Below are 12,419 nucleotides of genomic sequence, written 5' to 3'. Positions count from 1 at the left end.
GTTCCTCACGGAAGTGTTCTAGGCCCTATACTTTTCCTGATCTGTATTAATGCTCTGCCCCAAGACCTAACCTCCCCTCTTGGTTTATTTGCTGATGACCTAAAAATATTCCGAGTAATTGAATCATATACTGATGTACAAACCCTGCAATCAGAACTCCTTAAGCTTGAGGTTTGGTCGACTTGTACTGGTCTATTGTTTAATGAAACCAAATCGTTAGTCCTAACCTTACAAAATTCTCCATCCCTTTATTTTATTTGCGGCCAAAATATACAACGTGTCAATGAATGCCGTGACCTAGGTGTACAACCCAAAATTCCATTCCCATATTCAAAAAATCCGTGGTCGTGCCCGAGGCTTAAGAGCAACTCTCAATGCAAATTTTCCGGGAATCACAACCAAACTCCTTACTCGACTTTACCACAGTTACATTCGCCCTATTCTTGCGTTTGGTTGCCAAATCTGGAACCCCCAATCCGCTATTGATATTAAGTATCTCGACAATATCCTGGGCTCTCTCTCCCGAATCCCAACCAGACTCCGTCACCTACCGAGGAATGTACGACTTTCTACTCTTCGTTGGTCTTCCCCTACAACGCGTCGCCAGTATTTTGACCTTTCAAGCATATTCAAAATCTTAAACTCCCCTCAATCAAACTTATTTTTCTGATGATCCCTCTCTCGCTCCCACAAGGGATCATGGTAAAACATTATTCCACCGATATGCCCGTAAAAACCAGCTTAAGCACTCCTTTTTTTCGTAGATTTTTTCTACCCAATTTAAGTCAGCATTGAAACGGTAACTCAAGTTAAAATGTCCCGTATGTGCCTCTTTATTTTTTGGAGCTGTAAGGTTTTCCCATAAACCCTAGCTCGGCATTCCTACAAAGGAGCAAAAAAAAACTGAAAAAACGCACAAAGTAAGGAATATTTCTAATGAGCATACATATTTGCCTATATCAATTCTTCAATATTATAGATACAATTAATTATGGTTTCAAAAGACATATTCCTTATCCTTTGAGCTCTTTCGAAAAACATGAAAAATTCTAGGTTGAGCTTTACCTTTAAAGGGAGACTAAAGAGATAAATCAAGTGATTTTTAATCGTTCCATAACTACATGCAATACCTTATTACACAGTAAAAGAATCGGAAGGTCTTTCTGAATTTTGTAAAAAAATCAAAACTATTCTCCTTTTGGTTATTACAGAACGTTCAACGATGTTTGACCAATTAGGCGTCTCTCACGTAATAAATGTTTATTAAATGGTTTTTGACACGCCTCGCACTGTTTCAGGAGGCCTTTCTACAGCTAAAAACTCAGCTATCATACATCTTAGACTTGAGGGAAATATTCGAGTAATAACTTTTTCTCATTTTCCTTGATCATTGTCGTTTTCAAAACTATTTTTCCCGCTTTGTTGCTAGCAAACTAAAAACTAACGTCGCTGGGAAAGAGTTTTACTTATATTTCTAAAATTTCTAACTTTGAATGCCAAGGTTTTAAAATACTGATTTTTCGCTTTATACCTCATACAACATAATCTCACAAACGGTCCAAATTCTTCAGTTAATCTCGCGCAGTGAATCATGAAACGCGTTTTCGGTGTAAAGGAATTAGGCGATAACTTTTTTAGCTGATAGCTAAAATCAAATACAAGTTTGTGTAAGTGTACCAGCCATATTTTATTTATTACTGGGGACGTGACTATCTGAACCAACTCCGTAAGAAGAAGAAAGAGTTGCCAATATTCATTATCTTTAGGCACAACATCCCAACAGAGGAAAGGTAAAATGTAAAACAGGAATTTTTTGGGAGGCACTACCAATAATATTTCCAGTTGGCGTTAGTTAACTCTTATTTATAGAAACTGGCTTGTTTCTATTCTCAAGCTCACCGTATTTAAAATTCTCTATATTCCAATTTATTAGTTCTAAAGACATTAAGCCATTTTTTCACAATAAATACCACAACTAATTTTAATATAACCAGGATGACGCCTTCAAAAAGATCATGCATAATATCTGTTATTTTAAAGTAGTGCAAATTTTTAAAAGGAGACTTTTCTGAAACCCCGTAAATAGTTGCGGTAGCCTTATTTTTTAACTTCGGTCAAATGATAGGTATGTATGTTTTCCGTTCGCAAATTAAAACAAGACTCTTCAATTTACCATAAATATCTTCCGTGCTAGCCATGCAAAATCTGCAGATTCTTTTACTAGAAAAAGTTTACGAAAACCCACCAAATGTGTCACTGGAAAGGATATCATCACAAATTGTTCATATCGTTACATAAAAACGTTCATTATGCTCTTCAATATAAATACCTTCTGTTTTAAGTTTTAAAATATTATCAACGAGAGGTTCAAAAACCTTGATTCGTTTTATCTTGAAAAATGTTTATCAAGAGCATCGAGATAAATTCTTCGGCTTTATCTTCATTCACTGTGCGAAAATCTGGATATTCATCTCTTTGTACTAGTAAATTGTAGCCCGTGACCATTTCATTGATTATAAGCCAATTGCCATTGAACATTAACATATGACCATATGACTTCGCAAAATTATCACCTTTAAAGATGAATGTTTTCGTCTCTGAAGAAATAAAGCCGATATCTAAAACCTTTCTTCTCTCATAAGATTCGAAAGCCTATGTTTCATAGTTTTTGAAAGATTTGACCGAAAGGTTCCAGACCAAATATATTTAATTTTTCTTAGATTGTTGAACAATTCCATTAGCAAGAAAATAACTTTAGAGACAGTTCGGCCTTCAGCGCACAATGGCTCTACTGTCATTCTGAACGCCTTACACAGCTCACTTAGCTGTTTCAGTTTCTCAATATTATCTTCATCTGGCAGATAAATGTCACCTTTAGCCATCATGAGAATTGACCTCAGTGATTCTGTAACGTCTCCATTCTGAAAAATAAACGGTTTTGCATCTTATTTCGGTGAATGGCTTTTGTATCCATGGTTGCAGGACCGAAGTACAGTGAATTGTATAGTCCATTTTGACTCAATGTTTCAAGGGATTTCACCCTAAAGAGTGTTCTGTGGATGACTACTTAAATGTCATTATGTTTTATACTTTTTATTGAAATTTAAGGGGTCATGCGTAAAACTGGGCTAAAAATCGTTTCGGCCCAGCCACCCTTTCTGGACCACCTTTTATATATGTTCAAATTTTCAAGGTAATTTCAGATTTTTGTGAACCTAAATACTTTTAATAAGTAAAATTTCGATGCAATTACAAACTCTACAAAACAGAATTTAAGATAAGGGACGACACTGAAATATATTTCACAATTCTTACCTCAAAAAAGAGAAGTGACTCGACAATTCTTCGATTTCATTAAATCAGCTCCATCAGGAGCATTAATGACAAACTTGTAGACCCATTTTTTCAGAAATTTGAAGGAATTTCATCCATGATTCAACCTTTTCTAAAATTGAAGCCGCATCCACCGATAATACGTATTTTTATCAAAAGGCTCTAAAAACCTCTGACGGTAGCCAAGGTGAAACAGTCGAACAGCCCCTTCATGGATGAAATCCGGATCGCCAAAAATATTTACCGCTATCTACGAGCTACGGGAATTAGAATCGGCTCTCTTTCCTCGATAAGACTTATGGATGCGGTTCTAGCAGAGTAGGAGCCACTAACACTAGAGAGTGGGTAAGACTGTTCAAGATCTCGCCGAACAGAAGTGGAGGGCCAAACTAGAACGCCACCAAAGCTTGTCAGTGTACCACGCCAAAACGTCTCCGTCGGTGGAACCATTTTACTCCAATGGGAAGGAAAGCGAGCTCATCTTTTTAGCATTAGCAACAGCGGCTCAAAGATCAGAAAATTTTGTGGAAGACCCAGTGTGCCCGAGATGCGGCTCTGCGCGTGAGGATATTCCTCACATCCTCATTTAGTCAATACCGCGAAGCTAACTTAGTAACATCAAATGCAGAAAGCACTTTGCTCCTTAGACTAGGTTTTATGGGTAAAGACAAAGCTAAGAATGTGCAATCAACAAACGCGCTCCTAAAAGCTTGGAACAATATTAGACCAATTCCTTCCTCCACAACAACAATAACCGCAACTAAAGCCTTAAACCATATAATAATATAATAAATAAAATGTTAAATGTTCTAAAATGTACAAAATTAAACTTGCGAGCAGCCTAACTGCTCCTCCCTGTTTCAAAAGGGATTCACTGTATGTGAATCCCTGTTTCAAAAGGGATTCACTGTATGTGAAAGGAAAATAAATATTCATTCATTCATTCAAGGATAGGTGCCATAGAAGTCAAACACTTTTAAAGATATTTTAAAGTTTTCATCTATTTAGGCTATTATTTAAGCAATAGAAGCTATTTTCCAAAATCTAGTCTCCTGAGATAATTCATATTAATCAACATAATTTTAACCTACAATTCCTAAATATCATCAGGGATAATAAAACTACCATTAATTGAACTATGTTGAAAATATAATATTTCGACACATCCCAACCTATAAGCCAGCCTCTTGTAAGAGGTTTTCTTTGAAATTATTAGATTCATTCAATGGACTTCACAGAACTAAAACATTGAAATACCTCGGTGACATCGATTTGAACATTTTGAAGCATGGTCAAAAGTTTTTCTTGTAAATTGTCTTCGTCACCGATAAAACCAACAATGCCTGTTTTGATGCACCATTTAATGTCAATTGAATGACATGACACTTCAGTAATCCCGCCCCACCGAAGAAGTATTATTTGAATGTCACCGCATTTTTGTAATTCAGACTATAAATTAAGTTGACCCACATTAAAAAAATTAGGTACATTACATGGATTAATATCCTGACATACAATTTGTGGCATGAAATCTTTCATGGTTTTTGAAAGACATCTTCTAACTACGAAGACGCCAGTACGAGCACCTGCGGCCAACCCCTTGCTACAACGTCTTGAAAGCCAGTATCTTCTACCACACTAAAGGGTACGCTATCAACGGCCAACATTTGGACTAATTCCATTTTAAATTCTTTTTGTTTCTCTGAGGTTGGGTTTAATTTCGCTACCTTCTTGAGTGGAAGAAGTAAATTGGTCGCCGGTCTCTTGGGCTCCCTTTTCCTCAACACGCATTGGGCATGGGAACTCTATTCGAAAGTTGGACAGTTAGATATATTCAACAAAAATCATTACTGAGGACCATGGGCTTCGGGAAGGACGTATTTGTCCCGCCTTTAGCATTTTATCTATGTGTTCTTTGGTGATTGCTCTTTTTGACTCAGTACAACGATAGGCAAAAGTTCTAATAGGCTTACTGTCACCTGTATCTATTTTGTGTGTAGTCATATGTGTACGACCTGGTTTAGATGCTGTTATCGCAGGAAATTTTGTTAATAAGGCCTTAAGTTCCAGGATTTGTAATGGCATCATAGTACTTTCCTTAAATGCAGGACTTAAATCTTGCTGATCACCGGCCGAATCAAGGGTACCAATTGATATCGGGGGTGCTGGTAACAAAGAATAAGGCTTAGTGTTTAAAGTTACCGTTAAGCTAGGAAAATCTATGTTAGCTGAATGTTTCATAAGAAAATCTGCACCTAATATAATGTCACAAAATAAATCAGGGACAATATGAAAATAGTGTGTAAATGAATTCCCACATATTGTGAAATCTAACTCTACACTACCACTTGTAAAGAAATATTGCCCATTTGGCATAAAGATGCAATCTTTGGTATTTTGTGTGAATGTTTCGGGGTCATTATTGTGTAGGTCCAGAAGTACAGTCGCCGCAATTAAAAACTTTCTCTCTTGCGACGTCTTGTTTCAATCATAAGCCGCAAATTATTGATCTGATACGATGGGTATAAAAAAACGTATCTTATATTATTGTTGTTTCAATAAATTTTTTACTAAGCGTTTTTTTAACACTCTCCGCTTTACATTTCCAACTGCTAAATAGGGGGTTTTGAATGATTGGGATGATTTTAAAGAGAAGGTGAACAGTTGAGCATAGCTCGTCCGAATTACCGAATGACATTCCAGTAAGGGGAGAGTGATTTTAATTGCAATTTTCCGAATACACGTCCCCCACGGAATCAATGCCTTGAGCCATATTCTTATGGATAGAGATACCTTTAATGTTGCACAAAGATATAATCAACAATTGTGGAATGAAACTTCAAATCTTCCTCCGTTGAAGATATGGCCACGGGTGCGACATTCTGTTCCACTATGGTTCGCAAATGCCAGGGGGTGGACAAAGATTTCTATCTAGATTAGTGGGCGATTCTTGATGTCAGATTCAACATAAGTCTGCACGAACGTTTGGTTGAAAACGGCGCATTTCGGAGAGAATAGTCTAGAAATTCAATGGCCAACCAATTCCCTCAATATTTCACCCATTGAAAACCGCTTGGTATAGGAAATAAAGGTTCACTGAAAAGGAGAATACCCACATTCAAAGAATAGCATGGGTCGCAAAGTGGTGCCTACATTTGAGAAAGTGGTTGTACTCATTGTCTTCAACTAATTGGGATTCGCCATAATCAAGATGACGAACCTTTCTCAAGAAACCCTTTATTTACAATGCGAAATTATTATTATACTAAAGTTCCACTAGTCTTAGCAGTGTATCCGATGGCAAATTATGGTATTTTTGACAATCAATGGAATCTGCTGAGCTGCACGAAGTATTATATCCTTGAAGGTTAAGTAAGGACGCAATTAATGCAGAGTGTGTATATATTTTATTGAGAACAACAACCAACATAACAAGTTAAATAAAGAATAAAGACACTTTGCTAATTACTATAAAAATATTTATTCTTAATTATGAACATGGTTAGGATAAATACATTTATACGTTTTCATTTTTAATTTCATTATGCGATTAATATTTGATAATTTTCCCGTTGGCGTTTACAACCTGTTACATTCTCTGCGGCATTGATGAAAACAGATTGCTTATATAATTGGGCCGCTCACCAACCTCTTCCCATGCGGTCTGGATGATGGTGAATAGTTCGTCCTTATCATTGGGAATTATATTGATCTGGGATACAATCCTTTTCATAATCGCCCAGACGTTTTCGATTGGAGATAAGTCGGGTGAATTTCTTGGCCAGTTCATTAGATCTATTTCCCGATTGGAGATAAGTCGGGTGAATTTCTTGGCCAGTTCATTAGATCTATTTCCCGATGATTCCATTCAAATACGCCATGGTTGCACGTGACTTGTGGATACTCGAAATATCTATATTCTAACATATATTTGTTCTATTAGCTCAGTGTCATCCCCCTACCAGGCGCGTACTGTATCCCCTCTTACAAAATATATTTATTTGAATGTGTTGTTCACAAAGTCAATTGTGACGTATGTGTGAACATCGTAAATCGATACATTAGGCATGTTACGGAAAGACTCTAAGGGAGTACAGTAATATGAGAACAAAAAACGGATAATAATGTAATATTAAAAAAATAATAATAATTATAACAATTAATTATAATAATTATAACAATTAATTATAATAATTATAACAATTAATAATAATAATAATTATACAATTAAATAATAATAATAATAATAAGCGCGCCTAGAGTGAGGGATACATCTGCTAATCCTCTCTCTACTCTATACATTGGCTCGCATACACTATACAGTTACGAAGAGTGTCACATAAACTGGAGAAATCCATGCCCAATTCAATACACGCAAAATACAGTGACCACGACACTATAAGGTGCCATTTCTAGTTTAGCTTACATTTTTTCTCTTTCCATAAATCGCAGAAAATCAACACAATCAGAAATAAACCCTCGCAGTAACCAGTTTCAGTTTTTCTTTGCCAAAAAAAAAACTAAATCCATCAACTTACGGGTCTATTGAACGTGTACCTGATGTCTATGTAATACGTGCAACCATGGCGTATTTGAATGGAATCATCGGGAAATAGATAATGAACTGGCCAAGAAATTCACCCGACTTTTCTCCAATCGGGAAATAGATCTAATGAACTGGCCAAGAAATTCACCCGACTTATCTCCAATCGAAAACGTCTGGGCGATTATGAAAAGGATTGTATCCCAGATCAATATAATTCCCAATGATAAGGACGAACTATTCACCATCATCCAGACCGCATGGGAAGAGGTTGGTGAGCGGCCCAATTATATAAGCAATCTGTTTTCATCAATGCCGCAGAGAATGTAACAGGTTGTAAACGCCAACGGGAAAATTATCAAATATTAATCGCATAATGAAATTAAAAATGAAAACGTATAAATGTATTTATCCTAACCATGTTCATAATTAAGAATAAATATTTTTATAGTAATTAGCAAAGTGTCTTTATTCTTTATTTAACTTGTTATGTTGGTTGTTGTTCTCAATAAAATATATACACACTCTGCATTAATTGCGTCCTTACTTAACCTTCAAGGATATAATACTTCGTGCAGCTCAGCAGATTCCATTGATTGTCAAAAATACCATAATTTGCCATCGGATACACTGCTAAGACTAGTGGAACTTTAGTATAATAATAATTTCGCATTGTAAATAAAGGGTTTCTTGAGAAAGGTTCGTCATCTTGATTATGGCGAATCCCAATTAGTTGAAGACAATGAGTACAACCACTTTCTCAAATGTAGGCACCACTTTGCGACCCATGCTATTCTTTGAATGTGGGTATTCTCCTTTTCAGTGAACCTTTATTTCCTATACCAAGCGGTTTTCAATGGGTGAAATATTGAGGGAATTGGTTGGCCATTGAATTTCTAGACTATTCTCTCCGAAATGCGCCGTTTTCATCCAAACGTTCGTGCAGACTTATGTTGAATCTGACATCAAGAATCGCCCACTAATCTAGATAGAAATCTTTGTCCACCCCCTGGCATTTGCGAACCATAGTGGAACAGAATGTCGCACCCGTGGCCATATCTTCAACGGAGGAAGATTTGAAGTTTCATTCCACAATTGTTGATTATATCTTTGTGCAACATTAAAGGGTATCTCTATCCATAAGAATATGGCTCAAGGCATTGATTCCGTGGGGGACGTGTATTCGGAAAATTGCAATTAAAATCACTCTCCCCTTACTGGAATGTCATTCGGTAATTCGGACGAGCTATGCTCAACTGTTCACCTTCTCTTTAAAATCATCCCAATCATTCAAAACCCCCTATTTAGCAGTTGGAAATGTAAAGCGGAGAGTGTTAAAAAAACGCTTAGTAAAAAATTTATTGAAACAACAATATAAGATCCGTTTTTTTATACCCATCGTATCAGATCAATAATTTGCGGCTTATGATTGAAACAAGACGTCGCAAGAGAGAAAGTTTTTAATTGCGGCGACTGTACATCGAGGTAAGCCTTGGTGGAAATAAAGCTAGAATCGGAACCCTGACCTACACGAGCTAATATCAATCTAGTATTGGGAAATTTCAAAGGTAGGGCAAATGACAAACTAGTCTGAGGAGAGACACTTGAAGAAGCAAGAATATGAGAATTTGGAGGGATGTTATCCTGGCAAGAAAGGGACCCTCCATCATCCTTCCTGCCCCCTAGTTTCCCTTCTTTTTCTTACTGGTCCTAGACTTTGGAGGAGAATTAGGTGGATTTCTTTTCGACTCATGACAGTTTGGCTTAATGTGCCCTAATTTCCCACATTTGTGGCATCTAGGAGTCATACTACTAGAGCCACTAGACGAACTACTTTCTGTTCGGGTAGCCTGACTATAAACAGTAGGCTTACTTCGAGAACTACTCTCACTTCTGGTAATTTTAGAGGAAACTCTAGAATCCCTACGACAAGCATTAAGTCTAGATTCAATTCTTTGAACATGGAGACTTAGCTCAGAAATAGTATCATAGTTTCTCTGCAAATACAGGCTAATATCAGGGAGGAAATTTTCTTCTAATAAGGGAAGAAGTTCAAGATCAATAAGCGGTTCGCGCAATGAAAAGTTCATATTTTGAACCCGTTCTATAAATTGAACTACACTTTCCCCCTGCTTTTGTTTAGTGGTGATTAATTCAGTCTTCATAAACCTTTGTTTATCATCTGACATGAAATAATCTTGAAATCTACGTTTAAAGTTAACTAATGAACCTTCCCCAGCCAATCGCTCCTGTCTATACCATACTCGCGCTTCGTCTACTAATAATGTAGGCATTAACCTTAAAATTTCTACATCACTTAATGAATGAAGTAACTGGAAACCATCCAATTGGTAAAGGAAGTTTGCGGCTTCAGCAAAATTACCATTATACTTAAAATCCGGTTTAATTACCCGATGATAGGTGGCAGCGTTAGATGTAAGAGTAGAATTCTGAACGTTGGAGTTACTAGAAGCCACATAAGTTGCCACTAAATTGGTTAATGCAGCTTATTGTGTATTTAAGGTTGCAATGTTAGGATCTACTGGAGTATGTGTAGGCAGAAAAGCATTAACTGGTGTCGATGACAAAGGTCCATAGGTTGCTAGAGACCCACCACCCCTTACTGGTAAAGTTCCGTTGAAAGGAACAGTTGGTGAAGGACCAGAAATATTAGGAATGTGGCCTAGCATGGATGACACAGAGGATGTCGTAAAGGTACTACTAAAAAGATTAGTGGATGGGTATATATTTGTAGTAACGACTAGTTGTTGCCCAAACACTGAAGTGGTATAAGTAGAAGTAGGCCTAGCGTTCATATTGGACGACACAGAACTTATGACACTAACAGGGACATGTGTATTAGGTATAAGCCTTGGTGTGGGCGCAATAGAGAAGGGATTAATACTAGTTGGCATTGTATTAAACCTTAAGCTAGGAATATTACAAGTACTAAATTGAAAACCAATTGGACTTACTGAAACTGGAACGGTAGTCATTACAGTATTAGGAATTCCGCTAGTGGTAACTGGGGGGGTCTGATAAAGCTAAATTTCGAAATTGTGACAATAAATTCCGTTTAGCTAGCCTAACTTCCGAACGACGGATATCACGTGCTACGGAGGTATCATCCCTCCTAGCCCGCCGTGTAGATGTAGCTAATATCGGAGTAGGCCTCACCGCAGCTATGGCGGCGTCTCCCGAATCACTATCGGATTCAGCCTCCTTGTTTCGCCACATGGGAAAAACGTGTCCTAACTTGTCTAAGCTATAAGTCACGTGGGGTACGAGCTAGCCGCGCTTCCTAAGCCTAGGTCGACTATGTATAATAATTAAGTTATAAAAAAGCTAGATAATGTTAAAATTAAAAACTAACGGGGTCCTGGCAAGCGCGCCAATTATTTCTCCCCTGTAACCGATTAGGCTGAAAAGCGGGTTACAGGGTGAAATAATGAACTCAAGATAGATATTATGCTTGAATTCTTTTTATTGTCCAGATTCTTAATTTGTTAGTAATAAAGTTTTTACAAAAATGATAAATAAATAAATAATGTTAAAGTAGTTAATCTATGAATTATATACAATGCCAAGTCAAAATTGGGGTAGCGCCAGAGGGTTTCTTCTAATTACTTATTACACTCACCGAGGTAGGAAGAGCCATATTATGTTCAATGTGTAACGGTCTTCGGAGTAAGCGGGCCTAGTATAAGTAGCTCGCGAGAACTCACTAACTTACTAGAGGGACGTGGTAGTCGTACCCTCAACCTCGCCGTAAAGTAGATATTAACTTGACGGGTGTCGACCGATTCCCTTGGACTACGTCAGTTGACCTGACTACTAACTAGCTCTCTCACTGCTAATTAATTAACTAACTCTCTATTGCTTTGACTATATATAGAATCATAGTAGTTCGGCCTATCCTCACAAGGGGGCGCTCAAGGAATGCAATAGCGCGCCCTCAAGTGAGGAGACTCAAAAATAGTTTATGATATAGGCCTAGTCATAAGTTCAATAGACAGGAGCCTAAACGGTAAGCCTAATTTATTTAAGTGTGTGTGTAGGCTCAGTAGCTGAACCGCTACAACTTAAATAATAATGCCAAATGAACCGTTTAAACTTTAATTACCGATATGGTAGCTATTTTTCCTAATATTGAACCATCATTACCAAAGCCATTATTGCAGCGTTTCGCCTGTATTAACTGAGATTTTATCCCTGACTTTAAATTAAGAGCCATTTTCAATCAACGTTTTACAAGCTCTTTGCCTTTGGCCTTTCCTTTCGAAATTTTGAACGGCTTTCGAACACAAAGAAAAATCGAAATCGAAAAGCCGCAACTCGGATCGTTTTCAAACAAGCATCAAATGAATAAAACTGACTAAAGAGGGCGTAACTCAATTACTTTCACTTTGAGCAGTTGAAACTTAAAGAAAATGAGAAACAAATGTCTTAACTCTTTTAGATATCCGCTTCTCGAACTGAATTTGAAGCTTGTTTGAAAACCATCTACAATTTTTGTTTCCGCTTTTGACTGAACATTACTTTA

Source organism: Phalangium opilio, unplaced genomic scaffold (assembly GCF_054372755.1).
Source record: "Phalangium opilio isolate 3A_F unplaced genomic scaffold, DU_Popi_V2 ptg000060l_1, whole genome shotgun sequence".
Taxonomy (NCBI): Eukaryota; Metazoa; Arthropoda; class Arachnida; order Opiliones; family Phalangiidae; genus Phalangium; species Phalangium opilio.
Note: the sequence above shows the minus strand (reverse complement) of the source record.